Raw genomic sequence first — 6,955 nt, forward strand, 5'->3', positions numbered from 1 at the left:
TTTAGAGGGGAGGGGGGAGGGGGATTGGTTAGCCTGGTGATGCGTATTAAGGAGGGCACGTACTGCATGGAGCATTGGGTTTTATACGAAAACAATGGATCGTCGATCACCACATGAAAAACTAATGATGTATTGTATGGTGAATAACATGACATATAAAATTAAATAAATAAAAATAAAGAAATGAATAAATAAATAAAATAAATGTTTGGTAGAACGCCCCAGCTAAGCCATCTGGCCCTGGAATCTTGTTTTTTGATTACTGTTTCAATTTCCTTGCTGGTTATTTGTCTGTTCAGATTTTCTATTTCTTCGTATTTCAATCTTAGTAGTTTATAAGTATCCAGGAATGTATCCACTTCTTCCAGATTGCCTAGTTTGTTGGCATATATCTGTTCATATTAAGTTCTAATAATTGTCTCAATTTCCTTGATTTAGTTGAGATTTCTCACCTTTCATTCATGATTTTATTAATCTGGGTCCTTTCTCTTTTCTTTTGAATAAGTCTGGCTAGAGGTTCATTGATCTTATGAATTCTTTCAAAGAACCAGCTTCTAGGTTCATTGATCTGTTCTACTGCTCTTCTCGTTTCTATTTCATTGATTTCTGCTCTAATCTTTATTATTTATCTTCTCCTGCTTGGTATAGGTGCTATATGCTGTTCTTTCTCCATTTCCTTTATTTGTGAGGTTATCGTGTGCATTTGGGAGTTTTTTAATTTTTTGAGAGAGGCTTGGATGGCTATATATATCCCTCCAAGGACCACCTTTGTAGTATCTGATAGGTTTTGAACTGATGTGTTTCATTTTCATTGGTTTGCATGAATTGTTTAAGTTCTTCTTTAATTTTCTGGTTGACCCATTCATCCTTTAGCAAGACGTTCTTTAACTTCCAAGCATTTGTGTTCCTTCCAAATTTTCCCTTGTGGTGAGTTCCAGTTTCAAAGCATTGTGTTCTGAAAATATTTCGGGAATAATCTGTCTTTGGGTATGGGTTGAGACCTGATTTGTGACCAATTATGTGATCTATTCCAGAGAAAGTTCAAAGTGCCCTCAAGAAGAATGTGTATTCTGTTGTTTTAGGATGCAATTTTCTGTATATATCTACAAGGTCCATCTAGTCCATAGTGTCAGTCAAAACTCTTGTTTCTTTGTTGATCTTCTGCTTAAATAATCTGTCTATTGCTGTGAGTGGAGTGTTGAAGTGTCCTACTATTAAGATATTACTATCAATAAGTTTCTTGGTTTTGGTTATTAGTTGGTTTATGTAATTGGCTGCTTCCAATTTGGGGCATACATATTTACAATTGTTAGATTTTCTTGCTCAATAGAACCTTTAAGTATGATATAGTGTCCCTACATTTCTTACTACAGTATTTGGTTTAAAATATAATTTGTCTGATATGAGGATTCCTACCCCAGCATTCTTTTGAGTTTCCTTGGCTTGGTAAATTGTTCTCCATCCCCTCACTTTCAATCTGGAAGTATCTTTAGGTTCCAAATGTGTCTCCTATACACATCATGTGGATGGGTCCTGCTTTTTAATCAATCTGAAAACATGTGTCTTTTGATGGGCGCATTCAGCCCATTCACATTGAGAGTAACTATTGAAAGATAAGAAATTAATTCCATTGTATTGCCTGTAAATCCTTGTTTCTATAGATTGTCTCTTCTACCTTCTGGTCTATATTACTCTTGAGGTCTTTCTTCTTTTATAGAATCCCTCTTAATATTTCTTTCAGGGCTGGTTTGGTACTCACGTATTCTTCCAGTTTCTGCCATTCCTGGAAGATCTCCATCTCTCCATCTGTTCTGAATGACAGCCTTGCTGGATACAGTATTTTTCACTGCATGTCTTCTCACTTAGTACACTGAATATGTCTTGCCAGCCCTTTCTGTCTTACCTGGTCTCTGTGGGTAGGTCTGATGTTAATCTGATGTTCCTCCCTCCATACGTAAGAAATCTCTTCCCCCTAGCTACTCTTAGGATATCTGCCTTGTCTCTATGATTTGCAAGTTTCACTGTTACATGTCAGTGTGTTGATCTATTTTTACTGATTTTGGGAGGGGTCTTCTCTGCCTCTTGGACTCCAGTGCTTATTTCCTTCCTTGGATTAGGGAAGTTCTCATATATGATTTGATCAAATATACCTTCCAGTCCTCTCTCTCTCTCCACCCCCTCGGTGATCCCAATAATTCTGATCTTGGGACTTTTCATGGTCTCACTGATTTCTCTAAGTCTATTTTCATGGGCTACTAGCTGCCTATCCCTATCTTCCTCAGTTTCTTTCCTTTCCATCAGCTTATCTTCTAGATCACTGATTCGCTCTTCTGCCTCATTTGCCTTGGCTTTTAGAGTATCCAGTTTAGACTGCATCTCATTCATAGCATTTTTTTTAGTTTGCCTTATTAGATCTCATCTACCCTTAGAGATTCTATATTGTCACTATTACTTTTTTCAAGCCTACTATTGACTTCATGATTGCTATCCTGAATTCTGTCTCTGACATCTTGCTTCTATCCATATCCATTAGTTCTGTGGCAGAGTACATTGTCTCTGGTTCTTTTCTTTGTTGTGAGTTCCTCTCCCTTGTCATTCTGGTGAGGGATGGTTGAGCAAATGAACAGAATCCAAAATATCAACCATAACCCAAGCAAAATGCACCCTAGAAAAAATCCACAGTGGTCAAAAGCTACCAAAGATACGCAACCAAAGCCAAGATGATCCAAAACACTTAAAAAAAATGGGATGTGGAGAGAGAATATAATCTCTCAGAGTGGAGAAAGCAGGGTGACCTTCCCGTTTCTGATTGATTTTTGGTCTCTGTGTTAGAAGATATTATATCCCAAAATTGCAAAGAAATCAGAACTTATGTATATATCAAAATAAAATTGAATGGATTGAAAAATGGGCTAGTATGGGGCATAAATCTATAAAACGTAGATGTGAAAAAGATAAAAGTTAAAAAGCAACTTAGAAACATAGGTTGGGAAATATGAATCTATTTGAAATGGGAACAATGTAAAAAAAGGGGAAAAAAAAGAAAGAATAAGGAAAGAAACAAAAAAAAATGTAAAATTTTACCTGAAGTATAAATGAGTTGTGAGGGAACACCTGGAGCTCACTATATTATTTTCCCCTTGTGCTGGAGTTTTACAGTCCTGTGGGAAACAAGCTTATCATTCACCTGTTCTTCTAGTCTGTCTTCTGGGGGAAAGGCTTGCTGCTCAGCTTCTCGGGCATCTTTGCCTGGGTGGAATTGCCCCCATCCCTTGTCAGGGGGATGAGCTTAATGTGAGCTGGTCCACTGTGTGGCTTTTGTTCCCAGGCAGGTTTCCCCTTCTCTTAGAGGGTCAGAGCAATTATGTCCCTGTGGGAATCTCTGGCCTAGAGTTGCAAGTTCGTGGTCCCTTCTCTTCAATAATTCCTCCGGGTGAAACCATTTCCACTTCTGTGTGTACCAAACTCCAGAGATTGGCGCTATTGGTGCCTGCTGCACCTCTCCCAGGGGAGTTCCAGAGACCCATGGTGTCTCTGCACTTTGTGACTTTACAATTGCTAGTGGCTGTGGGCTCATGCATGCACCCTCTTCCACAGCTCCCAGGTCATGCTGGTGTTGCCACAGTGTCCTTTCAGGTGTCACAATGCCCTGAGAGCTGTTGCCCAGTCATGGGCGAGGCCTCTTTAAGTGCCAAGCTGTTGAATACCGTGGCTCCCGCCTGCAGCAACTCTCCTGGGGAAGTTACAGGGACCCAGGAACATCTCTGTGCTTTGTGACTCCACAACTGCCTGCGGCCATGGGCTCTCACGTGCACCCTCTTCTGCAGTTCCCAGGTCACACCAGGTGCTGCCTCAGTGTCCTTTTGTGAGCCACACTGCCCTTTGAGCAGTTGCCCTGTGGTGGGTGCAAGCTGTTTCGTATCTCCCCTAGTATATTAAATAGCCCACACCTTCTAGTCCTTTTCACAGTGGTCAGGCACAGAACTGTCTCCCTACCAGCTCAGCTCATGGTTTATGGTGACCAGAGCTGAGAGTCCCTTCTGGGCTTACTGACTATAACTAGTTTCCCTGCTCCACTGCTTGATCACACCATCGGTTCAGGCTTCCCCATTCTTTCTGAGTCTCTTGAAATGCTGAGACCACAATGATCCACCTAGAATTCTGCCCTATTCTTCCCCTGTGTCCTTTTCAGAAAGGGGTGTATCTCACTAGAACAGACTTCCAAAGGTCCCAATCATTTGCTCTGGTATATCAGTTTCCAGTGGCCAGATTATGAATCCTCCTTCCCCCTCTGTTTATCTTCTGATATTTCCCCCAGAAGATTCAAGGTTCCGTGCATCCTACCTTGCAAAAATTAGTCATTTTTCTGCTTGTAGAGATCCAGATGAATCTTATATCTCAGGTTGAAATCGTGTGTGTTCAGAATGGTTTGATAGATATCCATCTAAATTTGAGGGACCAGATGAAACGAGGTCCCCTACTCTGCTGCCATTTTGCACCCTTCCCAACAATATCACCTCCTTTTTAAATTATTTTTGTTTGTTTCAAATTTTAATTAACCTATATTTAGATATAGTGTAATATTGGTTTTAAGAGTACATTTCAGTAGTTCATCATTACATAAAATACCCAGTGCTCATCATACCAAGTACCTTCCTTAATATTCACCACCCATCTAACCCATCAACCAGCCACCTCCCTCCATCAACCTCAGTGTGTATTCAATACTTAAGAGTCTTTTGTGATTAGCTTCCGTCTCTCTTCTTTTTCATTCTCATAAGTTCGTCTATTGAGAATGAAATTCCACATATGAGTGAAATCATGTGTCACTTGTCTTTCCCTGACCAGCCTATTTCACTTAGCATGATACACTTTAGCTCCATCAATGTTGTTGCAAATGGCAAGAATTCATTCCTGTTTCATTTTATTTTGTTAGGATTTTAATTATTTACTTCTCAGAGAGAGAGAGCACGCATACAAGCAGGGGGGAGTGGCAGGCAGAGGGAGAAGCAGGTTCCCTGACCTAAGCCAAAGGCAGGTGCTTTACTGACTGAGCCACTCAGGCATCTAAAGAGTTCATTTTTTTAAATAGCTGAGTAATAATATATATATACACACACACACAACCTCTTCATTATCCATTTATCTGTTGATGGATATATGGTCTCTTTCCACGGTTTGGATATTTTTGATAATTCTGCTCTAAACACTGGGGTGCATGCACTCCTTCAAATCTGTATTTTTGTATCTTTTGGATAAATACCTGGAATTGCAATTGCACGGACATAAGGTAGTTTTATTTTTAACTTTTTGAGGAACCTCCATACTGTTGTCTAGAGTTGCTGCACCAGGTTCCATCCCCACCAAAAGTGTAAGAGGATATCCTTTTTCCACATCCTAGCCAAAACCTGTTTTTTCCTGTGTTCTTCCTTAGCCATTCTCACAGGTATGAGGTGGTATCTATTCGTGGCTTTGATTTGTATTTCCATGATGATGAGTGATATTGAGCATCATTTGATGTGTCTGTTACCAATCTGTATCTCTTCTTTACAAAAATGACTATTCATGTCTGCTATCCAGTTCTTAACTGGATTATTTTTTTTTGGGGGGGGTGTTGAGCTTGGCAAGTTCTTATAGACTGTGGATACCATCTCTTTATCATATATGTCATTTACAAACATCTTCTCCCATTCTATGGGGTGCCTTTTAGATTTGATATTGTCTCCTTCATTGTGCAGAAGGTCTTTACCATGATGAAATCCCAAGAGCTCAATTTTCATCCATTTTGAGTTTATTTTTGTGTATGGTGTATGAAAGTGGTCCAGTTTCATTCTTCTGCATGTGGCTGTCCAGGTTTCCTACTATCATTTGTTGAAAAGATTGTATTTTCTGCTTTGGATATTTCTTCCTGCTTTGTCAAAGATTAATTGACTATAACATTGTGGGTCCATTTATGGTTTCTCTATTCTTTTCCATTGATCTATGTGTCTGCTTTTGTGCCAGTACCATACTGTCTTGATCACTAGAGCTTTTAAATACAACTTGAGTCTAGAATTGTGATGACTCCAGCTTTGCTTTTCTTCCTAAAATTTGTATGGAATCAGAAAAGACCCCGAATTGCCAAGGAAATGTTAAAAAGGAAAAACAAAGCTGGTGGCATCACATTGCCTGATTTCAAGCTATATTACAAAGCCGTGATCACCAAGACAGCATGGTATTGGCACAAAAACAGACATATAGACCAATAGAACAGAATAGAGAACCCAGATATGGACCCTCAACTCTATGGTCAAAAAACCTTCGACAAAGCAGGAAAAAACATGCAATGGAAAAAAGACAGTCTTTTCAATAAATGGTGTTAGAAAAATTGGACAGCTATATACAGAAAAATGAACCTTGACCATTCTCTAACACCTTACACAAAGATAAACTGAAAATGGATAAAATACCTCAATGTAGACAGGAATCCATCAAAATCCTAGAGGAGAACATAGGCAGTAACCCCTTTGACATCGGCCACAGCAACTTCTTTCAAGATACATCTCCAAAGACTAGGAAGCAAAAGTAAAAATGAACTTTTGGGAGCTCATCACCATAAAAAGCTTCTGCACGGCAAAGGAAACAGTCAAGAAAACAAACAGGCAACCCACAGAATGGGAGAAGATATTTGCAAATGACACTACAGATAAAGCTCTGATTTCGAAGATCTATAAAGAACTTCTCAAACTCGACACCCAAAGAGCAAATAATCAGGTCAAAAAATGGGCAGAAGACATGAACAGACACTTCTCCAAAGAAGACATACAAATGGCTCACAGACACATGAGAACATGTTCATCATCATTAGCCATCAGGGAAATTCAAATCGAAACCACATTGAGATACCACCTTACACCAGTTAGAATGGCAAAAATGGACAGGGAAAGAAACAACAAATGTTGGAGAGGTTGTGGAG

The sequence above is a fragment of the Leptonychotes weddellii genome, chromosome X (assembly GCF_054177405.1).
Source record: "Leptonychotes weddellii isolate Sample4059 chromosome X, ASM5417740v2, whole genome shotgun sequence".
Lineage (NCBI taxonomy): Eukaryota > Metazoa > Chordata > Mammalia > Carnivora > Phocidae > Leptonychotes > Leptonychotes weddellii.